Source organism: Stenella coeruleoalba (genome assembly GCF_951394435.1).
Source record: "Stenella coeruleoalba genome assembly, chromosome: 1".
In the NCBI taxonomy this organism is placed as follows: domain Eukaryota; kingdom Metazoa; phylum Chordata; class Mammalia; order Artiodactyla; family Delphinidae; genus Stenella; species Stenella coeruleoalba.
In genome coordinates, this window is record NC_137169.1 from 151899604 (window position 1) to 151926155 (window position 26552).

The window sequence follows — 26552 nt, forward strand, 5'->3', positions numbered from 1 at the left end:
AATAACATAACATACGGTCCTTTGTGACTGATTTCTTTCATGTAGTATGTTTTCAAGGTTCATTCACATATCAGTATTCCATTCATTTTATGGTTTAATAATATCCTATTGTATGGAATGAAATGTACTGCATTTTATTTATCTATCAGTTGATGGACATGTGGGTTGTTTCTGTTTTTTGTTTATTATAAATATTGCTGCTACGTGTACAAATTTTTATGTGGACATATTTTTTCAATTCTCTCTCGGCTGTATACCTCAAAGTGTAATTGCTGGATCATATGGTAACTCTGTGTTTCATAAAAATATTTCTTTTTGAGTGAAAAAATATTTTTATTTTTCTCTTTTATTCTGTTAATATTGTATATTATTACAATTTTTTTAAAAAAAGACTTTGTTTTTTAGAGCAGTTTTAGGTTCAGAAAACTGAGAGGAATGTCTAGCGATTTCCCATATACCCCTTGCCACCACACATGCATAGTGTTCCCTTGCCCCTCATCAACATACCCACTAAAGTGGTACATTTGTCACAACTAAGGAACCTACATTGACACATCGTAATCACCCAAAGTCCTCAGTTTACATTAAGGTTCACTCTTGGTGTTGTACATTCTGTGGGTTTGGACATGTATCCATTATATGGTATCATACAGAGTATTTTCACTGCCCTGAAAGTCCTCCGTGCTCCACCTATTCATTCTTCCCTTCCACCCCACACCTTGCCACCACTGTTTTTTTTTTACTTTCTCCATAATTTTGCCTTTTCCAGAATGTCACATAGTTGGAATAATACAGTATGTAGCCTTTTCAGATTGGCTTTTATCACTTAGTAATATGCATTTAAAGTTCCTCCATGTCTTTTCATGGCTGGATAGTTCATTTCTTCTTAGTGCTGAATAATATTCCATTGTCTGGATACACCACAGTTTATTTATCCACTCACCTACTGAAAGACATTTAGGTTGTTTCCAGTTTTGGGCAATTATGAATAAAGCGTCTATAGACATCCCTGTGTAGGTTTTTGTGCGGACATATGTTTTCAACCCCTTTGGTTACCGAGGAGCACAATTGCTGGATTGCATGTTAAGGAGTACATTTAGTTTTATAAGAAACTGCCAAACTGTCTTTCCAAGTGGCCATACAATTTTGCATTCCCACCAACAATGAATGAGAGTTTCTCTTGCTCCATAACCTCAACAACATTTGGTGTTGTCAGTGTTCTTGATTTTGGCCATTCTAATAGGTATGTAGTGAGACCTTATTATTTTAATTTGCATTTCCCTTATGACATATGAGGAGGAACATCTTTTCATATGCTTATTTGCTATCTGTATATCTTCTTCGGTGTGGTGACTGTTAAGGTCTTTGTACCATTTTTTAATTGGGTTGTTTGTTTTCTTGTTGATTTTTAAGAGTTCTTCGTAGATTTGGGATAACAGTCCTTTGATAGAAGTATTTTTTGTAAATATTTTCTCCCAGTCTCTGGCTTGTCTTCTCATTCTCTTGACATTGTTTTTTCGTGAAGCAGAAGTTTTTAATTTTAATGAAGTACAGCTTATCAATTATTTCTTTTATGAATCATGGCTTTGGTGTTGTACTTAAAAAGCTATCACCATACCCAAGGTTATCTAGTTTGTTCTTATTATCTTCTAGGAGTTTTATAGTTTTGTGTTTTACATTTAGATCTAAAATTGATTTTGAGTTAATTTTTTTGAAGTATGTAAGGTCTGTGTCTAGATTCATTTTTTTACATGCAAATATCCAGTTGTTCCAGCATCATTTGTTGAAAAGACTATCTTTGCTCCATGGTATTGTCTTTGCTCCTTTGTCAAAGGTCAGTTGACTATATTTATGTGGGTCTACTTCTGGGCTCTCTATTCTGTTCCATTGATATATTTGTCTGGTCTGTCACCAATACCACACTGTCTTGATTACTATAGCTTTATAGTAAGTCTTTAAGTTGAGTAGCATTAATTCTCCAATTTTGTTATTCTCCTTCAATATTGTGTTCATTATTCTTCGGCTTTTGCTTCTCTATATAAACTTTAGAATCAGTTTGTTGATAGCCACTAAATAACTTGCTGTGATTTTGACTGGGATTTCATTGAATCTATAAATCAATTTAGAAAGACCTGACATCTTGAAAATATCGAGTCTTCCTATCCATGAACATGAAATATATCTCCATTTATTTAGTTTTTCTTTGATTTAATTCATCAGAGTTTTGTATACAGATCATATACATTTGCATATAGATCATATACATATTTTGTTAGATTTATACTTGTTTCTTTTTTGGGGGGTAATAATGTAAATAATGTGTTTTTAATTTCCAATTCCACTTGTCCCATTGCTGGTGTATAGGGAAACAACAGACTTTTGTACTTTTGTATATTAACTTTATATACTGCAACTTTGCTGTAACTGCTTATTAGTTCCAGGAGGGTGTTTTTTTGTTTGTTTGTGTTTTGTTAACTCTCTTGGATTTTCTACATAGATGATTATGTCATTTGAAAACAAAGACACTTTTATTTCTTTCTTCCAAGTCTGTATACTTTTAATTCCGTTTTCTTATTTCATTAACTAGGGTTTCTCGCACAACGGTGAAAGGGAATGTTGAGAGTGGCCATTCTTGCCTTGTTCCTAATACATTTAATGTTTTAAGGAACTGCCAGACTGTTTTCCAAAGTGGCTGCACCATCTTACATTCCCTTGAGCAATGTATGAAAATATGAAGTTTTGTCAAACATGTTCAGTAAAGCCTTAGGCCTAACTTTCAGTTTACAGGAAACATTGACAGAGAAAAGAGTTAACGGATACCATGAGGAAGCAATCAGACAAATCCAGAAAGTGAGACATTCTCTAATTGATCTCTTCAAAAATTCAGGGAGTCAACGTCCTTTAAAAAAGAAGGATGATGGAGGCTATTTTAGATTAAAAGATACCAAAGAAACATAACAACCAAATCTAATGTGTAAATCTTAATTAGATCCTGCTTAGAACAATAACAAAAATCAGCTCTAAGAGACATTTTTGGAATAAGTTGGGATATTTAAATGGATATTAGATAGTATTAGGGAATTATTGTAAAATTTCTTAGATATGGTATTAATATTATAGTTAAATAGGAGGAGAATGTTCTTATTTTTAAGAGATGCAGCTGAATTATTTAGGGACTTTAAGTGTCATGATATCCGCAACTTCTTTCAAGTTGTTCAACAATCTCTCCAATTTCTCTCTCTCTCACACATACATACATACACACACACACACACACACACAGATAATGCAAGTAAGTAATGTAATGGAAGATGTGAGTTTTTAAATACAGGTGATGAATATGTCTATGGGTGCTCACTATATGTTACTGTTTCAGCTTTTGTGACTGTTGACATTTTTCATAATAAAAAGTTGGAAAGAAAAGAGATTAAAAGCTCCATGATTTATGATTTTAGCTTTGTCTCTGCAATTAGACTGCAAACCCTGAAGGTCCAGGGCCCAATCATCTGTACCCGTCTAGCTCCTGTACCAAGCCCAGTGCCCAGAACCTTGAAGGTTTCTGGCAATGATGCCTCAGTACAGATGCCTAATCACTAATCAGGAGGCAATGGAGGAACTTGCACAGACTAGCAGTCCCGAAAGTGTTGCTGAAGAGAAAGGAGATACGTATGACATCCTTCACTCTTTATAGCTCTAGTTTGGAAAATGAGTGGGTAGTAATTGCAGCCATGTTCCTGATGACTACCAGCAAAAAACAGCTTTTTAAACTTTGCTCCCAGAGTGGTTATTGCAAAAGAAAACAGGAATCAACCAGCATCCCAATTAGCATCACTCATGTTGATTGCTGCTACTGCCTAAGCCTAAGCAAGTCAGCTAAGTAACATCCTGAAACAAAACATAACCCCTGAGGTAATGAACTCTTAATTGTCCTAAAAGACAGAGATCTTGGGGGAAATGTTCTTGGCATATATGCACCATTCCAATACAGAAGGGGCATTTCTAAGACTAGCCCTGGTGGAGGGTGAGTTCCTGGGGATTTTACAAAAGCATCAGGGTCACCTGGGCCAACTAAGAGCAATCCTAATCTAATACTCTTCTCAGCTTTCCATTCTTTTCCTGACCCTTATTTGCCAGAAGATGGAAAAGAATTGTCCTCTGCCAGTGCAGCTTTCTTCACTTGGAAACAAGAGTCATTTTTTTCTCTACAGTATTGTTTTTAGGATTATGGAGTGAATGCTAGAAATATAACATGTGCCTTAGGAGAAACAGAAAAGTAAGTGCTTGAACTAGATAAATCTATGTGGCCTTTCCTCTTTCAAAGACAGATAGCACATCTCAAACCTCTTGGAGACTCCTAATTTCAAAGGTTCTGTGTTGTTATTCCTGCAAACTGATAAAATGTCCTGGTTATTCTTTTGTCCCCAAATTGAATCTGTATTTCTCAATGACTTATCTCTAACCCCTTGTGCTACAAAACTCCTTTCTCATACACTGGGTTCTATTAGTTTTTGGAAAGTGTTGCCACAGTGGACATTGTTGTAAAGCAAGAATGGTCTGTTTTCCTGATATAGAACAGCTTCTATTTATCAGAGAGTCTGACCTCATGCTCTGAGTTCCAAGAACAGTGTTGGTTTACATTTTCTACACCTTTGCTAGTGTATGTATTCTGACCCTATATCAGTCCAGCATATATTAAACTTTTGTTTCCAAACATGTGGTGGTCATTGCTGTGTCCACATGCTACCTCTATTAATGACCATAGTCCTGGAATTCACTTAGTTAACAGAATTCAGGCTTTGTAGTGACCATATTGATTCCCATTAAGATTTCTAGGAGTACAAAAAGAAGCTCCATTAAATTTCACAAAGGGGAAAGAAAATTGACAGAAAAATTAAGTGACTTACCCCTAGCAGTATTTCCTAAGATGTGTATCAGAGAAAAGAGATCAAGGTTCCAACATATTTGGTAAAACTGCACACCAGATCCTTCTTTTCAAAGGCCTCAATGCACGTTAGCATATTGAAGGCTTAGGAAGGTCCTGCAGTAAAGAAATTTGTTTAACTTTGTTTAATTCAGTGTTTGCTAAATTTACTGGCCTACAAAATGTCTTTTAAAAATTGTATAACATCAGTTTCTCAGGGAAGGCACTTTGGAAAATTATGACCTATAATTACTATAAAGAAGAATATGTTATTCAAATAAACTATTAAAAATTAGGAGCCAGAGAAAACTGAATATTGATTGAATATTTGATGATATTAATGTTATTATTTTTAAGTGTGATAATGAGATACAGTCTGTGGGTTTTTTCTTGACCTCTTATCACATGCTGAAATACTTACAAATGAAATGCTTTAGTATCTTAAGTTTGCTTCAAAATGATTCAGAGCAGGGCAGCTTGGAGTAGGTGTCTACCTAAACTGACATCAGACATCAGTTGATAACTATCCAAGCTTTTTATTTTAAAGAACATGGTCATGTTTTTAAAAATTCTTTTCTAACATTGGAGATCTGAGTACCTAATTGTTTGATGGCATGAGGATGCTTCCGAAAGTATCTCCAAGCAACTTCTAATTTGCAGGATAGTAGTAAGATGGTTATTTCTTTCTTTTTTTTTTTTTTTTTGGTACGCGGGCTTCTTACTGCTGTGGCCTCTCCCATTGCGGAGCACAGGCTCCGGACGTGCAGGCCCAGCGGGCATGGTTCACGGGCCCAGCCGCTCCGCGGCACATGGGATCCTCCTGGACCGGGGCATGAACCCACGTCCCCTGCATTGGCAGGCGGACTCCCAACCACTGCGCCACCAGGGAAGCCCAAGATGGTTATTTCTAAGCAGATGCTAAAGACCTGAACTAGGAGCATTCCCCAGGACCCAGCTCAAGGCCGCCACCATGCAATAAGCACTTGCTAATCAATGGATAGACTTGATAGAGGACCCAGGAGTATTCCAATTCCAATACATTTCACCTATCTACATATTTTATTTTTATGATGGAACTTGCTAGGATCCCAGAATCTTAAGCTAGTCCAAAGATCTCATTTGACAAGTTAAGACAAGGAGTTCCAAAGATTGTATCCATTATGGTGAGCTCCAGTGGCTCAGAGGCACAGTAGAGGAAAGATATGGCTTCGGAAACCTACTTGGGTTTACGTCTATGGATCATCACTTTCTAGCTGTGAGATCTTAAGCAAGTCATTTAGGTTCTTTTGGCTGTTTCTTCACCTGTAAAATTGGAATAGTAACAATAACGATACCTCCTCATAAAGCCATTGTGACTCTTAAATTAGATGATCTACTTAATAATTATCAATTATTATTGTCATCACCATCACATAATCTTTCTAGTCACTGGTGGGGATTGCTGATATTCTGAGTAACTCCCAGTCAAGTCCTGTGAGTCCTTGTTTCCCAACAAAGCATGGGAAACAGTTATAAAACTAATGGAAATAGGTAGCTGCTAAGCAATCACAACAGTTCAAAAGAGGCAAAAAATGGTTACTTTTGTATCTACGTTATGTTTTCTCTTTTTGAACAGTTTTTACCACAATTTGTTTAAGTGAGAAAAGCAGGCAACACCACCCTGATCTAGTTTATTAAAATAGAAATTTGCTTAAATCTTAAATATTAAAACTTTGTCAGTGATGTGTTGCTGATACCATTGCTGTTATAGGTTATTCTTGTTGTAAATATTTGTAACATTCCTGAAAAAGGCATGTGTGGAGTGATTATTTACATTTTGATTTCTACTTTATAACTTTAATAATAACTTCTTTAGTAATTTTAGAAATAAAAAGTCTATTAGTCATTTGACAATTGTTCATTGAAAATGGCTAATGTTTATCATGTTACGTGCCAAACTTTGCATACTTTATACCTTTCAATTCTTGAGTCAACCAGTAAGTAAAACTGTTTTATAGATAGGAAATCAAAGCTTAGCAAACGTGAAATAATTATTTCAGTGGAATCCAGGTCTGCTGTTCTCAAAGCCTTGAGTCTTTGGATCATAACACTGTCCCTTGCTGCTTATGATCAGGGTGCTTATATTGTTAAAATTTTCTGAATATCTGTAGCAGATTTTCTTTTAAGTCCTAAGAAATCACTGTAACAATCCCAGGGAAATGAAAAAACATGAAGGTTTTAAGCATATGTATATGTTAATTGTCTAAAATCATCTGAACTGATAATTTGAACGCTTAAAGGAATTGTGCAGGAAAATTAAAGATATATGAAGACTAAATGTTCCATGAAAGGAACATTTGGATCCCTAAGCTCCTTATTGCTTAATAACTTTCAACTTCTTTTCCTGAGGTGGTATATTTCTCCTTAGAGAAGCAAGATTTTCATTTACAATCTCTGTTCTCTTAGAGGCTGAAAAATGCTATTCTTGTGCAGACTCTGTGGTTTGTTGGGGTTGTTGTGGTGGCAATGACATTCTCTTGTGACTTTTCACTTCCTAAGCCAGAGGGCAAGTCCCTGAAGGGCTCCCTTAACATCACTGAGTGCTACTGCTCTGACCACTGCTGAGAGATGGTTCATGGAAAAAGAATGAATGGCTACATTGGACCATTGCCTACATAGTGAATCACCATGAGAAATGAGTATCTTTAAAGAGATTTCTTTTCAAGGTACCTTGAAAATACATGGGTCATGTTCTTAACCGTTTATTCTATGTTTTCTGATTAGTGACCAGGTTGTTGGACACATTTCCTAATACAGCCCAAACCCAGGAGTGCTTCCTTGTATAAAAATGTATGTATCCAAGAAAAAAAAAATGGTTCTGAAGGTCGTATGATCTTTCTCTCATGGGGCAGTGGACTTTCCTTTTGTTCCTTTCTTTCCCTTTCTCTTTTCTTTATGATTAAAACAAAGATGCAAAGTCAAAAGAAAATGCTGAAAACTAATCAGCTACTCTACTGAAAACTTCCATTTCACTCAAAAAGGCAAATATAAGCAGATTTGTTTTCCCAGTTTTACCCTGCATCCGGAACATATGGACATAGTTTATTTTCTCAATGTATAAGCAAACCATTCTATGTCATAATAAAATGCAGATGGGTGCCCAAGTCTACAGACATGTTCGCCAACCCTAAAAGGAATTTCTCAAGCTGTTTAATCCTGAGATTGCTAGTTGTCCCTCTGAATTTTAAATACCAGGGAATTTCATTTTTTATTACCTTATTAGAATGGTATTATATAATCTTAGCCACTTGTATTCTCTTTACCTCTTTAACCCCATTATTTTCCTGAGCCCACACTCAGATAATGAAAAGAACACTTAGATTAAAAATAAATAAGTGGGCTTCCCTGGTGGTGCAGTGGTTGAGAGTCCGCCTGCCGATGCAGGGGACATGGGTTCATGCCCTGGTCCGGGAAGATCCCACATGCCGCAGAGCGGCTGGGCCCGTGAGCCATGGCTGCTGAGCCTGTGCGTCTGGAGCCCGTGCTCCGCAACGGGAGAGGCCACAACAGTGAGAGGCCCACGTACCGCAAAAAAAAAAATAAATAAATAATAAAAATAAATAAGTATAACTAGTAATTGTGCTCTGCACTTTATATAATCCCCCATTTCATACCATAGGAGGACAGCTCTTTATTCTTGAAATTCACTGTTGAGAGTCAGGGTCTGCATAGAATTAGTGGTAGTTTAAAGTGGTTTATATCTGATGATGAGGTTTTGTCAGAGACTGCTGGGGTAAATTGAAAGCAAATGTCCTGGCCTATCTCAAGGACCCAATTCTCTCCCCAGATGCGAGAAACTAAGATGCACTCAACTAAACTACAGCATGAAAGTATTTGAATCAAATTAGGGTTAGAAAGAGACCGAACCTCTCATCCGTGAACTGCAGTCACACTCGTAGTCCCCCAGGCTCTAAGAGAAATCCATTTTTCTCTGGCCCACTGAGGGTCCAAAAACAAAGAGCTCTCAGTCAAGGCAAGGACAGACCTTAGCATTTCTGGTGTTTACTTCTGATCATCTGGAGTCATTGGTTTAAGGCTACGTACACTAGGGAGGGGAGGGATTCAGTCATATAAGTAAAGGGAGTAGGTACATTAAAGAGGCAAGAAAAACAATGTTGCAAGGGGTGGTGGGAGGAGAAGAGAGACTCAGCAAGTTCTAAAGCAGAGGTAGGTTGGGATAGAGTCCTGGAAAAATAGGACTTCCTTCATAAGACAGAGGGAGAGCTGAGCAATAAACACGAGGCCAAGATAAGAATGAATGAGCCCTCTTTGATTAGCCCCAAAGAATCTCCTTTTTGTGGGTTTCCCTGGTGGCGCAGTGGTTGAGAGTCTGCCTGCCGATGCAGGGGACACGGGTTTGTGCCCCGGTACGGGAAGATCCCACATGCCGCAGAGCGGCTGGGCCCATGAGCCATGGCCGCTGGGCCTGCGCGTCTGGAGCCTGTGCTCCGCAATGGGAGAGGCCACAACAGTGAGAGGCCCACGTACCGCCAAAAAAAAAAAAAAAATCTCCTCTCTGTGAGCATCAGCTGGACCAGGATATAAAGTCTCAAACGAGGAGGCAATCTGCACCCACCTAACTCATTATCGGGAAGACTTATCTAAAGAGCAATATCCCAGATAAAGCTGATTTGTGTCATTATCCCTTTAGTACCTGCTGGGTGTCTTTAAGGATCAAAAGCATCTTAATGTACTTAACCTGCTGGTCATTAGGGAGGAGCAAAGAGAGCTGCAGTCGGGACCCTGGAGGCAGAAGCCAGACAGGGAAATGGAGTTCGGCTCAATGCTGTGCCCCTGCTATTACTCTCAGGCCAGCAGATCAGGTCTGTTGGTTAGCCTTAGACCTGAGCTGGGACTAGATCCATAGCTGCCTGTGAGCATAAAAAAAAAAAAAAAAAATCCTGGAAAAGGTGTTTGAGCCAGAGCTGTCACTTAAGCAATTTAGTATGTCCAGGGGCCATAGCTACCTTTATTGCCTCAGTTGGCTTGTATGCAGTTCTGGTGTGTGATTAAAGGGAGGATAGGATTAATGTCCTTTTGACAACAGTATCCATCCACATAAGACGAGGATGCAGTTTATTTCTTAAGAGTACTATCAACCTGAGTATGATTTATGGCTGGCTTTCCAGCTGAGTTGCAACTTTCAGAAGAAGGCCCCTGCTCTCCCTGGCAACAAATACATTCTTTGCCTTGAGAGTTCTAAAACCAGTTTCAACCTTAGACAGCAGCCAGAAGCAAAAAAAAAAAAAAATCCCTCCTCTGAGACTTTGTGCAGAGAAACATATAAGGGCAGGACCAAGGACAGGGACCATGTTGTGTCCTCTGCTCCATGTCCAATATCCAGCACCAAGCCTGGCATGTAATAAATATTCCACAACAACTGATAAATAAATGAGTATAATAAATGATTGGATGAATGACTATAAATTCTTTAAGCTTTAGCTTCAAGCTTATTTGAAAGCTTAATGGTAAAGTTCAATCCAAATAATTATTTTACTTATATTTATCTGTGGAATTTCCTCCAGGGTAAAGAAAAAAATGAGAAGTAATATGGAAAGGGCACAACACCCTTTTGCTATGAAACAGGCCTTAGTTTTTCCAGAAGTTCAAAAGCAGTGGTTCTCAAAAATAATCATTAGAAACCTATGGGGAGATTTAAAAGAATACAGATTCCTTAATAACTCCTAGTTTTAATTAACTGGTTTCAAATGGCCCCCAATTATCTGAATTTAAGAAAACAACCACCCTAAAATATTCTGTGGATGAGCTAGGTGTCAGAAACCACTGGCCCGTCGTGTTCCACTTTCCTAATGAACGTGAGTATGGGCTTAGCGCTGCTTTGGGTTTCTTCGCTTTTTCTGGGAAATTGCACCATTTTAGTATTGACAAGACTAAGGATAAGGGACCAAGTTGATTTTAAAGTGAAAATTGTGAAATAAATGAGATTTGTCTCCAGTGTTCTGCTTCCTCTCTGTTATGGGCTGAATTGTGTCTCCCTCAAACTCATATGTTGAAGTCCTACCCCCAGAACCTCAGAATGTGATTGTATTTGGAGATAAGGCCTTTAAAGAGGTAAAACGAGTTCATTAGGGTGAGCCCTAACTCAAACTGATTAGTATGCTAATAAAAAGAGGAAATTAGGACATACACGCAGACAGAGGGAAGACCATGTGAGGACACAGAGAGAAGATGGCCACCTACAAGCCAAGAGAGGCCTCAGAAGAAATCAAACTTGCCAGCAACTTGATCTTGAAGTTTTAGCCTCCAGAATCATGAGAAAATAAATTTATGTTGTTCAAGCCACCCAGTCTGTGATACTTTGTGTGGGCAGCCCTAGCAAACTAATACACTCTCCTATCTGCAGCCTCTCTTTACTCCTCACCTTCCCCAACCAGGGGCAGCTTACTCTCTCTGAACTCCCAGGTCTCCTCAGCAGAACTGCTTCATCTGAGCTGTGTCTACTGTACAGGACTCCAAGTTCTAGATGTGTGTCTTTGATTCAATTCAGAGATCATCTGCCACTCCTGCCTGTGTAACAGGTGCTCTCACAGGTACCAGGGAGCAGAGAAGATGCTGTTTCAAGGTTCTCACAGCACCCTCTCAGTTGACCTCTCTCTAGGTCAGTCCCACTGGAGTTTGCTAGGTAAATGCAATAAGCTTATCAACAAATTCCTATCTGGATTATTATGGATCTTCTAGTCTAAATGCTTTCTCTAAGAATGCACTTCAACTAGGTACTCTTGAGATCAGGAACATCTCATTTATTCAACATTTTAAAAAGTAACTACCACGTAGAAACAACAAACCTTATTTTCAACCTCAACAAACCTTATTTTCAGAATCAAAGTGATCATCTTGCTTCCTTTTAGACACTTCTGGTGACTGAGGGCTCAATACTTACTGACATGGCAATTTCTTAGCATAATGATTAAGACATATATTTAGGACATGTACATTATAGTTAATGTATATTATGAATATAATTTAGATTAAAATTATAAAAAGGAAATAAAATTTTCTTACTTATAGCCTTGGAAAAACCTTCTTTCAAATGGTTTTAGCTGTGGTGTATGAAAATAATTTAATTTCTCTTACATGTCAAACCTATTATTTAGTCATCAGATATCTTTTGGCACCCTACTACATATTAGGTACTGGTATAGAATGGTGAACAGATGTGGTTCCTGCCCTCATTTAGGTAGTCTGGTAGAAGGGGACAGATGAAAAAAAGATATATATAGCCAACTAAAGAATGTCATTCATCATCTGGTTCTATAAGAATGAAGTCACTAGCCACTGTAGTTGCTGTTCAGGGTGGAGATCAGGAATGAGGCACTCTGTGCTCTGGGAAAAACTAGCGGAACAGGCCTTCAGATAGTTAGATATTTTCAGGAGAAAGTTTTATGAACCCAATTTCTTGCATCTTCTCATACCTAGAAAAGCACTAAGATCCTTAACAGAGACATCTGTTCCTCGTGACTAGCAGCAACTGTCTACTGAGATGTGTACTGGATTGCACGTACTCCCTTCACCAAAATCACATATATACTGACCTCCCCCATACCTCTTCAGAGAAGTTCCTCAGAGCCATCTGAGAGGCTGTCTCCCGGGCCATGTCCTCATTAGGCCCCAAATAAAACAACGCATAGCTCTCACGTTGTGCACTTTTTTTTTAGTCAACAATATATATAACCAAAGACTGTGATAAATGCTGTGAAGTGAATGTATAAAAGATGCCATTGGAAAGACCACCAGAGGCATTCTGTTTAGAGTGAAGACTCAGAGAAAGGAGTTTTGAAAATGTGAGATTTGATAGATGAGTAGCTGTTAGCCAGGGGTTAGAAGGGAAATAATATTCTGTTAAAGGGAGCAACATGTGTGGAGATGCTGAAGTAGGAAGCTTGTCACATCCAGAAACCAGAAGGCCAATGTGACCGGGGAGGGGGAGTGCCTAGGATTGATCAAGAGGCTGGTGGTGAGTGGTGCGGGAGTTTGCTCTGAAATTATCACTAGTATTGTAGAATACTTTTTCTGTTTAATTAACTATAATTCTACCTATTCCTCTCTAGAGGATGTGGTTTCTGGTTCAGGTGTCCTTTCTGAGCCCCCTTCCTGCCAAGCTTGTGCCTGGCTTGAGCTCAGATGGGGCAATCCTTCCAGGATTCTTAAGAATATGTGTATATATTCCTGAGTAGCTAATATTGTATATCCTAAAATCTTTTTTTTTTCTTATAACCTTTTCACATATGAGATGGGATTCTCAAATAATAAAAGCACATTTACAACCATATGAAAATCGATCTTTTTGTACTGGTTGCACCTTATATCTTCCTTTGTTAGTTCTCTGCTCTAATAGAACTGAATGAGAACTTCATTTTCAACCTAAAATATTATTTTATTATGGCTATATCTTCACTCCCATCTGAGATTGTAAGCTCCTAGGGTCACTATTCAGGGTTGAATCATCTTATGTACCCAGCACAGACATCACCCAAGACTGAGACCTCAATTTTCCTTGCTCTTTCCAAGCACTCGGCGCTGCTACACAATCGTCACAGGGTGAGTACATGGCAAATGTTAGGACTAACAGTCTAAGTCAGGGAAAAAAAAAACCCAATTAAGTATATATTTTGGCCTGGGCGGGGTTATTTTACATTATTTTCTGCCTTATTATAAGATATTGAATGGCTTGTGCTACAGGGATCTGGGGAAGTTGTCTTTCTGGTCATGCTTTAGGTTAAAAAAGAAACAGATCAATCGAGAGAGTAATCTGACACTTGGTTTGGGGAATGCCAGAGACCTTGAGTCTTTACAGAACATTGTTAATTAGTAAGTTGCACCTTGTATAGGGTTTAGAGTGTTCTGTAACAGAAGTCACTTTGGTTTACAGTTTTCTTTAGGTCTTTTAGAAATTCATCAGTATTGACAGAGTTGCTGTCTTATTTGGGTTACTGAATTACATCTAGTCCATTCTACAGAAGGGGATTATGTCTTATTTAATGTTGTATTCCAGAGCTTGGCACCGTGCCTGGCACATAGAGGTGCTCCCAGATGTTTATTATGGAATTCTAGAATATATAGATATTTCCTGGAAATGTTTCTGTTTATAGTCTTATGTTGGCCACATTGTATTGAAGCTTTAAATGCATCTCATAACTCTGGGCAATTGTACGGGGTTTTCTCCTCTAGATACTCTGGTGGCATGAAGGGTTTAATCGGGGATCAAGTACCCTGTCCTACACACTCCATGGGGCTAGGAGTTCCTGACCAAGTCTGGACTCTTAGAGAACAGAATCTCTTCTGAGCTTATTTTTACAATTATTTGGTACAGTACATAGTAAGTGGTCAACATATGTTTGTGGATGGCAGTGAATAAATGTATTACCAGAGAAGGAATTGTACCAGTTCCATGACTGTGATCACCAGAGCAGTGAGTGGTAGAGATTTGCTCCTTGTTCAGAGTCAGCTTCTGAAGATTCAGTTATCAGTACTGTTGTTAGACACTGATGATAATACCGTCTGGAATAGACTTAACTTAGAGCATTAAATCAATCTGTCAAAGCAGATCATGTGGCTTCCTGGGGTTGAACTCAATTCTGTTTTTTAGATGGGGACAAATCATGTTCTTTTGCTGGGGGATGCAATTTGAAAGGTTCCTCACTGCCTCAGTGATCTCAGGTAGCCTTGGCTATGCCCAGAATCTGTGGCAGATATCTGGTTGTCTGGCTTTGAATACAAACAAGTTCCTGCAATCCCTAAGGAAACTCTTTATAGGCAAGGCCAGAACAAGGCATGTTTGTAAGAACTGTCAAAATGCAGTGATTAAAGTGATAGGGAAAGCCCTTGACACTCTCCACACACCCAAGAATACCTCCTTTGTGCCACAGAGCATACAATTCTCATCACTTCTCAAAACTGAGAAGTTTAAAGAAGATGACACATTTGCTAGTTTACACAGTAGCAGGGATTATTTTAGAAAATGTACCCATATTTTTTAGAATCCTGTATTAGATTCAGAGAGTAGGCGTCAATAGGGAGGTAGGGTAGGAATCAGGGGCAGAGCTTAGAATTAAAGAAGAGAGGGACAGGAAGAGACAGAAGAAGAAAATGTGTGTGTGCATATGTGTGTGTGACAGAGAGAGAGAAACAGAGACAAAGAGAGGTCATTTTATGCTAAATGCTAAATGGAGCCCACAGGAATCAGAGTACTAAATTTACTTATGTTCCTACTTTTTTTTTTTGTTAAACCTTAAGTTAATGTGAGGAAGGGCACAAATTAACTTAATATTGCAATTTCAGTTAGCTAAACAAAAACTGGCAAAAAATGTTAGCCTTTTAGGGGCAGAAACTTATTTACTGCTGTATCCCCAGTGCCTAGGAAGGTGCTTTGTACCTAGTAGGCCCTGGACAAATGTATACGAATAAAAAATGAATTAACCACTACGAAATAGTTACAGAAGAATTAATACCAAGTCTTTACAAACTCTTACAAGAAATAAAATAAGGGAGAATATTTCCTATCTCATTTTATGAAGCCATTACCATCCTGATGCCAAAACCAAAGACATCACAAGAAAACTACAGACCAACATCTCTTATGAATACAGATGAAAAATTTCAACAAAATACTAGCAAACTGAATCCAGCAACATATACAAAGGATGATACAAATACTGTGATGAAGTTAGATTTATCCTAGGAATACAATGTTGGTTTAAAATTTGAAATTAATGTAATATACCATATCAATAGAATAAATAAAATGCACATGATTATCCAAAGAGAAAAGAATCTGGTAAAATCCAACACTCTTCAATGATAATAATACTCTACAAATGTGGAGTAGAAGAGAACTTCCTCAACCTGATAAAGGGCATTTATAAGAAACCCACAGCTAATATCATACTTAATGGTGAAAGACTAGATGCTTTCCCCTTAAGATGAGAGAGAAAAATAAAACCTCAAGGATGTCTGCTCTCACTATTTCTATCCAACATTATCCTGGAGGTTCTAGCCAGGGTAATTTGGCAAGAAAAGGAAATAAAAGGCATCCAGATTGGAAAGGAAGAAGTAAAACTCTCTCTATTTACAGATAATCTGATCTTGTATATAGAAAATTCTAAGGAACCCACTAAAAAACTATTAGAATTAATAAATGAGTTCATCAATTGTTCAGAATTTAAGATCACTATGTAAACATTAATCATGTTCTTATACACTTATATTAATCATATTCTTATACATTTGCAATGAACAATCTGAAAATGAAGTGAAATGAAAACATTTACAATAGCATCAAAAAGAATAAAATACTTAAGAATAAATTTAGCAGAAGAAATGCAAAGTTTATACTCTGGAAACTACAAAATATTGTTGAAAAAAATTAAAGAAGATCTCAATAAAATGAAAGATATTCCATTTTCATGGATTGGAACGTTGTTAAGATGGCAAACCTCTCCAAATTGGTCTACAGGTTCAACACAATCCCTATCAGAATTCCTACTGGCTTCTTTGTAGAAACTGATTCTAAATTTCATATGAAATTGTAAGGGATCCAAAATAGCCAAAACAGTTTAAAAAGAGGAACACAGTAGGAGATTCAGGCTTTCTGATTTCAAAACTTACTATAAACCAGTGGTAATCAAGAGAGTATAGTCCTGGCATAATTATATGTCTATAGACCAATGAAGTAGAATTGAGAGTCCACAAATAAACCTATGCATCTATGGTCAATAGATTTTCAACAAAGGTGTGAAGACCATTTAATTAATAATAGTCTTCAACAAATGGTACTGGGATAATTAGATATGCATGTGCCAAAGAATGAAGTTGGAGCCCTGCCTCACACTGTTTATAACATTAATTCAAAATGGATCAAATGACTAAAGGTAAGAGCTAATTTTATAATACTCTTAGAAAAAAAACAGAGGTAAATCTTCCTGACTTTGGAATTAGCAAGTTTCTTAGTAGACCAAAAGCACAAGCAACCAAAGAGAAAAAAAAAAAAAAGATAAATTAAATTCATCAAGATTAAAAACTTCTGTGTTCCAAAGAACACTATCAAGAAACTGAAAAGACAACCCACAGAATGGGAAAAAATTTTGCAAATCATGTATCTGATAAGGGAGTTACATCAGAATATATAAAAAATTCTTACAAGTCAAGAATAAGAAAAAAATTTCCCAAATAAATAACAGTCAAATAATCTATATAAACATTTCTCCAAAGAGGATATACAAATGGCCAATAGCAAACAAAAAGTTGCTTGGCACCATTGGTCATCATGGAAATACAAATCAAAACCACAATGAGACAATGAGGTACCACTTCATACCAACAAAGATGGCTATAATAAAAAAGTCAGATAAATACAAGTGTTGGTGAGGATGTGGAGAAATTGGAACCCTCATAAACTGCTAATGGGAATGTGAAATGGCATGGCCACTTTGGAAGCATTCTGAAAATTCCTCGAAAAGTTAAACGCAGAGTTACCATATAACCCTGCAATTCCAGTTCTATTAGGTATATTCCCAAGAGAAATGAAACATAAAAACACATACATGAATGTTCATAGCAGCATTATTCATAAGTGCTGAAATAGTCAAAAGGTGGAAACAACCCAACTGTCCATGAGCTGATGAATGAATAAACAAAATGTATGGTATATCCATACAATGAAATATTATTTGGCCAAAAAGGTACATACAAATTACTAATACATGCTACAGCATGAATGAACATTGAAAACATTGTGCTAAGTGAAAGATATCAGTCATGAAGGACAACATATTATGATTACTCTTATATGAAATGTCCAGAATAGGTCAATTTATAGAGACAAAAAGTAGATTTGTGGTTGCCTGTGGGTGGGGGCAATGGAGTGGTTGTGGAATGATAACTAAAGGGTCTGGTTTTCTTTTTGGAGTAACAAAAATGTTCTAAAACTGATTGGGGTGATGGTTGCCCAACTGTAAATATACCAAAAACAATTTAATTGTACACTCTATATTACATGGTATGTGAATTTTATCTCAATAAAGCTGTTACCAAAAAAAGAGAATGAATTAATAACTTGAGAGTTTGGGGATTTGAACAAAGCCTATCACACAAATAGATAAAGAGATAAAGTACATATCCAAGTTTTAAATTAATCAATAAAACCTTTAGAAATCACAGAAGTTTTCTCCTTCAGTTAAAAAAAAATCAAGTCTATTAGGACTAGATTTGAGTTATTCTAAAGTCCTGAACAACACTCAGATTCTATGGAAATAATATTTAAGGAGGAGCCTCCTTTTAGCCAATGTTGAGAGAAGTAAAACCACATGATGCATTTAAATACATTTCCAACTGATGAGAGTAGATTTGGACAAAACCGTAACAACCTCTTTAATTCATACAAAGCCAAGCTCCCTGGTGGCCCAGGTTTAGCACAGTGTGGCATTCACAGGAACATCAGGCTGACATCCAGCAACGATATTTGAAAAGCAATTTAAATATTATGAATAATTTTGCAAAGCATTCTTAATACAGAGCAAGCCTATTGAAATCTCTTTCCCTCTTGCTCTCTTTCTCAGCAACTCATGAACATGACAACTACCCAAATAACTCCCTCTTCTCTTATCTGAACTCATCTCTCTTTACCTTCTAAAAAACTCTTTCCAATCCTGCCCTGGTTGCTCCTGTTCTTTCCCTCCCATCTCATCTTCTATGTGTAGTCTGCACTCACTGGTCAACAGTTCTCTGTCATTAACAGTGTAAATCTATTCAGCTCATTTTAATAACTTCTAATTCTCCCTTTCACACACCACCCTGTTTCTATGCAAGAAAGATCACAAAGACAGAATCCACTTTAACAGACAAAAGAGGGTGTGAGGTTATAATGTTATTTTTCTGGTTATGTTGCCTGACATATTTAAAAATTAGAGGTGACAGATTAAGGCTTGTAGGAAGAGAAAGTGAGCACACCTCTGTGCTTTCAGGAATCTTCTACTTACCAGGGCAGCCAGAACATCAGTTGGAAGTAGGAGAAGGGCGGTTTAGTTCTCTGTGTACTTGGTGGTGACTGTCACCCCAGTTTGAAGCAGAATTGTTTTAAATCTTAGAAAGCATGACTCCTCCATTTACATTAGTCATCTAAGTGGACTGACCCCAAGCCTTTGAGGTCAATAAAATTATAAGGCATATTAAGGATCTAAAAGAATCCACAATGACTCTGTTCTTCAAAACAGAATCCCTGAGGATGATGCTTCAACCGCTAACCCGAAGACAGGATGAAAAGGGTTAAGAAATCAATTCCAGTAGCATTCAGACTGCTTTTCAAGTTATTTGCAGTCAACCAGTCAACGGCATTTATTGAGTGATTGTCTTCTGTGTATCAAGCACCAAATTAGCCTTTAAGTTGCAAGTTCTGCAAAGAGAACTCTTTTCACGCCTTGGCCAAGGTAAGTATATCTTTCTCTACAGACGAACTCCTTCTGGGAGTTCCCTGGCATTCCGGATACCTCTGCACAACAGTCAGAGGTTGGTGCCCTAATTTTACATAAATAGAGGAGGCAGACTGCTTTCCCTAGTTCCCTTGTTTATTCTTCTCTAAGTTGGTAAGAAAATTTCAGTCAAAACTGAAATCCACTCTGGGACAGCCTAGGCTGACTTAGAAAGTTCACTTGATTGAAGATGATTTTCTGATCTGCCGTGTCTCTCTTATGTTTAAATCTTTCCATCTTAGGATCTTTCTCTGAGAAAGGGCAGCAATAGGAATCCTGTACAGATCTGTGGGTATCACTTTTTGAAATGTCAGTTGAGGTCTCTGAGGGAAGATGCCAGGTAAGGTGCAATCAGTGAATGAGTGTAAAGTCATTTAGTATCAATATTTACACTCATTGAGAGAATAACTTTTTAGAGGGGTAAGGAACCAACTACTCTCATTTGAACTTGTTTTTCCTCTATTTCCTTCTACCAGCCCACTTTTGGCTGTTTTTGAATTTGTTAGCACCATTGAATAAAGGTTAAGGGAGAGGAAAAGAACAGCAAATCTTGCTTAGTCGTGCTTAGGTGAAATGTTCTGCAGAGTAGAACTTGAGACACATGCCAGGGTTCTGAAAGAACCCTGACTTCTGGGCTTCATGTGTATAGATCATGAAGAGCAGTAACAAGCAGCTGGACTGGAGAAGTCTGGCTCCCCACGTGGGTGCGGGCTGCTGTGTGCATGCTGCATGGCTTACTTTTCCCAGAGAAACTCTTACATGCTGAGAGGCTCTACTTCTGTTCTGTGTAAGTTGAAATGTGCCTGGCTTGACCTCGGTTGACTTTAGGAAGTATGTGAGATGGAAGGTGACGCTCTGAGCAGGAAGTCTATACCATCACTCTTAGGTTCAAGTCTAGTGATCTTGTTTTCTTGTCAAAATAGACGGCAAAGCCTTATCGGCAATACAGAAGAGACTGTCTTTACACACAGAATTCATACCTGGGGACTGGATATCAAGTTATATCATTCCTTTGAAACTACTTAGCTGCCTGAACTGGATAAGATTCGTAGACTCCAAGCTCAAGGTAGGGGCTGATAGGTCCCAAATTGCACTTTTCTAACATTCCCATGGATTTCAAGCTTGATTGGATGTCATCTAATAATGAATGGCATTGAGTCTTCAGGTATGAAAAAGCAGGTGCCTTAGGAAAATAAGGCATTCTTTTCGAATGGCTATCAGCAGTTTCTTTGTGAAATGTGCACATTCTAAAATGAGAAACTTCTTAAATTTTTAAAATAAAAAACATTTTTACTTCTGGCAACTGAAGAAAGTATGCCCGAATTAGGAGTTTCCTGGGAGAGGTTGCACATTAACTCACTCTCCATTTAGTGGGATATGGGCAGCACAGTAACCATAAAGTACACCAAAAACATTGCCCAACACCTGATGTTGTCAAGGTGGGCATTATCCCTTCTAATTAGTTTGTGTGTTGGAGGGGAAGGAGGAGGTAGGAAGAGATCACGAAATGATTATAAGCCTTCTAAATGTGTGGCTGTTTATTGTTGTTCAGACGTGTGTGGGGCTGCCACTGGGGAGGCTGATACAGCAGAGTGAAACCTCAGTGAATTCACTGCTGCCCCAGTATATTTTCCATTCTCACAATCATCAGTAGTTCCTGAAAGTTCTAAAGTAATTTTTAATAAAATGCACTGTTTCTATACTATTTCAGTCTTCCATTCTGTGCCTAGAACATGACTGCTAAAATTGCTTAATAGCTACTTATTATTTCTAAGAATGAATAAAAATAGTTGACTCTATATACTACTACTTTATTTCTAGATAGCCAACAATTTTATTCTCCACAGTTTTATGATGACTAGTGCCTGGATTCATTGTGGCAGTTGATTATTAATGAATTCTGAAACATTCACTTGGGACATTGCAATGAATAAGGCACAGCCTGTGTCCTCAGGGGCTCACTGCCTAGTGTGGGAGGCAAAGGAATAGACAACTAATGACAAAGCTCTGGAGTAAATGCTGTGGATAGAGTGCTGGTCAAGGGAAAAGGCACAGGAGGTGTTTCCCTGTGACTTTTTTCCCTGTGACTTTTTTTCCAGCTGAAGGACTGGAACCTTCTGTAGAAAACAGGCATGGGAATACCTGGGTCATCGGGGAAGAATATTTCCATATCAAGGGATGTGATGCTAGAGTGTAATGCTTCCTCACCAAGGGCTTAGACCTGAGGACTTGGGGGATTATTGAAGTCATTAATTGTTTGGATACATGTCTATTAAACATACTAATCACATGCATGAAGTCCTCTCCCTAATGTACAATCTTCCATCCTCCCCATGCCCAGAAATGTGGGCTGAAAAGTTAAATAGCAGGCGCATAATCTACCACTGCATTAGCGATGGATTGTGTCCTGCCAAACAGAAAAGTTATGACTTGCAGCCGTAATGATGTTTTATTTCTTCCATAGTATCCCTATATCTAAAATGGTACTGCTTTGATCAAGTGCTCACACAAGCTTAGGAGTTAGAATTCCATAGACAGACACCAGAGAAAGGAACTGCTATGTGGAACATCAGTTGGAAAGCATCTTGGAAGAGAGTTGCCCTGTCAATCAGAGGATTCCCTAGAAGTACTCTTACCCCTTGATTATGGAGGGAAGGTCATTTGGTAATAGTTTTGGTAAGGGCTGTGGGGGTGGACCGTCCAAGGTCACACTGTGGTCCACAGTAGGATGGAGGAAGTGTTTTCAATTGTTCTAAATCTCTTATGTTCAGGTTTCCTTCCATCCCTGCAGAAGCCTCCTTCTGAAACTCAGAGGTACCAAATCCTCCCTCTATGTGCTCTTCTCCAGTGATCTTCTCTATATGCCAAGCATGAGCAGGGGATTACTGAGCTGGAACTGACAGCCTCTAACTAAGCTAGACTCTGGGGCAGGTTCTCAAGAGTTTACTATGGTGATGGTGCCAAGGCAGAGGCTGTGAGCCTGGGGAGATGAGAGGCCTTGGTTGGCCCTGATGCTAAGCAGAGGCTTAGAAATAATTTTGCTAGCAGTTGGGGATACTTGATAGAAGCATTAAGTCAATGGGTAGAGTTGAGGGAGGACAAAGGGACAGTCTCCACTCACTTTCAAGTATATCTGAAGAGGGTCTACCTCTGTTAAGAGCAGAGAATTTATTTATTTGTTCTTTCAGCAAATGGCAGGCATTATGATGGTTAATTTCAAGTGTCAACTTGACTGGGTCATGGGTTGGTCAAACATCCTGCATGTGTCTGTGAGGGTGTTTCTAGATGAGATTAATGTTTGAATAGGTAGACTGAGTAAAGCAAATTTTCCTCCCCAATGCGGGTAGGCCTGATGCAAGCCACTGAAGTTCTGAATAGAATAAAAGGCTAAGTAAGAAAAAATTCTTTCTCTCTGCCTGATTGTCTTCAGATTGGGACTTTTTGGTTTTCTCCTGCTTTTAGACTTGGACTCTGAATGGAACTTACACCATCAGCTCTCCTGCTTCTCAGGTCTTTAGATTTGGACTGGAACTATACCACTGGCTCTCTAGAGTCTTAACTTCTTAGCCTCCATAATGGCCCCTGGTCTAACTGATCTTACATTCTTGTTGGGTGAGACAGATAATAAACAAAGCAAACAAACAAACACAACAAGTGAAAAAGAAAGACTATTATGATCAAGACTGTGATTCCTACAGAAGAATTCAAACAAAATGTGCGATAGTAAGTGACTGGATGGCTCTTTTAAGTTGGGTGGTCAGGGAAGGTCTTTCTGAGGAGATGACACTTAAACTGAGTTTTGAGTGACAAAAAGCAGCTTGACAAAAGTTCTTGGAGAAAAGCCTTCCCAACAGAGAGAATAGTAAGCGCAAAGGTCCTGAGGTAGAAACAAACATGGTATGAGTAACAGAAAGGCCAGCATGATTAGTCCTAGTGAGTAAGAGGCAAGGTTGTAGAAGACAAAATCAAAGATTTGTCAGGTAACAATGGGTTTTGTAAACTGTAAACCAGAGAAAGAGTTTGAATATTATTATAATGACAAGCAAAGGCCATTGAAAGGTTGGGTTCCAGGTAGTAATTGGATCTGATTTGGATTTTTTAAAAGATTTCTCTGGTTGCTGTCTAGAGAATGAATCATAGGACTTCCAAAATGATGGTGGGTTCCATTTACCCATTTTCTGCTTCTTCCCAAGTGCCCCACAAAATGATTATAAAGAAATGTAAATAAAGAGGCAAAGCTCACAAATACAATGATAATGGAAGAGGATGTGACAGCAACAGGAATTGGAAGCTAAAACCTGACAGATGAGTGGTATCCGACTGTCAGGTATAAACTGGAAATGAGGGAAGCAGAGAAAAGTCTGATTTACAGTGTAGACAATCCCCTTCCCAAAGACCCTTTTAAGACTTAGGGATCACTATGATCAGGTACCTCTAGAAGGGAGGTCAAAGTGAAGTTACAGAAGCATTGGTCGAAAGTCAGTTTAAGAAGCAAACAGCACTTCAAATTGATTCCCCCTTTCCATGAAGCTTGTGCTTGCCCCCCCACCCCGACTCTTACAGGAGACTGGTGATCCATTCTCTGGAAAGGGTAAAATTGAGGGTCTCTGGAATTACTTAGGCACAGTTGTGGTACAAATAAGAGGGGAATTAAATGAAAGTTTACATACAATATATTGGGACCCCACTGAGTTCCCAGAAAGTTGACATCCAAACTTATACCTCTAGGTATAAGTTGGAAAAGCTCAGGATGGATATTGGGAAAGGATGGATATTGGAAAAGCTCTCTCTGGGGGAATTTTACTAGTTAAAGAAGAGACATAAGATATTGACATGGGAGTTCTCAAGGAAATAGCCCAGATAAATCATCTTGTGGGAAAGTCCATAGTTTTCTGCATAGTTAAATTCTTGTCTTTGTGCAAAGAGCTTCTAACCAGCTTTTTAGTACCCACTTAAATAGTTTCAGAGTGCTAAGAATCATCAGACATTTGGGCTCTATTTTTTAATATCATCATACAAAATATAAAAGCCAGAGTCACAAACAAACAAACAAGCAAGCAAAATAAAGTGGCATGGGGAAGATTTCTGTAAAAGGAAAAGAGAATTTAAAATCAAACAGAATTTTCTCTATTATTAATTTCCTTAAGAACATATTTTTAAAAGGTATTGCATCCATGAATCAGTAATAGAATGCTATAAAATAAAACATTTGGAAAAACAATCTTAGGACCAAAAAAACTAGTAACTGTGATCAAAACATAATGCAACAATACAAAAATCAACTCAGTAGAAGGGTTGAAGGGAAAAGTTTAGGAAATCTTCCTTGAAATAGAGCAAGCAAAAAGATTAAGAACAGGAGAAAAAGAGAAAAACTTGACGATCAGAAATCCCAAAACTTAAATAACATGAATTAATGAGTCAGGGAAAGTAGAAGGAAGAAAACCATTCATGAAATAATTTCAGAAAATAACCCAGAACTAAAGTACAGAAATCTCCAGGTTGAAAGTTCCCCTTACATGCCCAAAACTGTGGATGAAAACAGATCAAGACACATCATTGTGAAATATCAGAATACTGAGGAGCAAAGAGCCAATCATAAAAGATTACAGAGAAGAAAAACAAAAACATTAAGACAATTATTAACTCCAGGGAAAACAAAAAGTTGCCCAAGAAAGAAAGTAACCATGGTACACTGCATGACTTAGTAGTAAGTAGTGTGTACTGCTTCTCAAGAGGGCTTTGTAGCATTTTAGGCATTGTTGTGCAGCAATGTCCTGCCCATTGCAGGACTTTTAGCATACCTGGTTCTCACCCACTAAATGCCACTGACTGACCCAGCCCCTCCCACCCAACCCCCCTAACACTGACAAACCAAATGCTGCCCCACATTTCAAATTCCCTTTTAAGGGGTATTACTGAGCCACGTTGAAAATCACTAGTTTACAGAGTCATAATAATGTAAGTCCTAATTATAAATAAAATCAAAATTGAACTGTGAATACAGAGTGACTACAGGGTGTGTAGACAAAGGAGGGGTGCATACGAGAGCCAAATCTTCATTCTCCACCTTGAAAAGTCAATAGTTAATGCCTAAAACTGACCAATCATGATCTATTTAGAGATCTGAAGGTAAATAAAATAGATCAAAATATTTGAAGGTGGCTTATTCTAGGGAGGAGGAAGTGGAAGGTAAAGGGATGATTGAATGCCATTTTTTGTAAGAATACTTGTAGAATTATTTGATTTTTTAAAAGTATGTGCAAGTATAATTTTGATGAAGTTTAAAATGAGTTTGGAGGTAGCAGTGGAGGCATGGAGATAGGAATGTATCTTGGTCTATCTGTCAGTCTATCCATCTATTCGTATATCCATTTTACAGAAGGTGAAAATGAGGCCAAGAGACTTACAGAAGTTAATAAATCACAGAGCCAGCAGAGGGAGGAGCCAGAAAGCAGTCTGACTCTAACGCCAGAGCCCCTGATCGCTCTCCTTTGCTGCCCTAAAAGAGCAAGTGAGAGGAAAGAATGAAAGGAGTAGGCAACAGACAAGAGGAAAAAATGAGATGTTCTTTGAAGGTTGTTTCTATCTTCTGTGACTCTAGGTGTTGCCCAGGGGGACACTGTGGCAGATGTGATTTATAGAGTTCTCTGTTTACAGACTGCTGTAGGAGGGCAGATGAATGGAGGGAGCCACTCCAGAGCTATTGAGAGAAGAAAGGGAACTAGGACTGAGTCTCTGCCTTCAAATGTTGCCTTCTCAGAGTGAAAAAAGAGGCCTAAAGAGTTGCACATTTCATATAGCTGATCCCAGGGCACTGTCTCAAACAGGAATGACCTGTGTATTTAGAACATCCACCCTAGTCATTTTCTCTTGTGTAACTTCAGAACCTATCTGTATAGTAATTCTCTGTGAATATATTTGAAAATAATGTCAGCCCCAAAGTAGTTTGGCTTAGATTTTTCAGCTTTTAAGTTTTTCCTGGCACAAGGGAAATCTCATTTCTTTCCCTAAATACCCTGTTTCTTATCTCCATTATCTCATTTATCACATCATATTTTATATAGATATTATTATTTTAATCACAATGAAATCTTTTCTCCTTGCAGAAA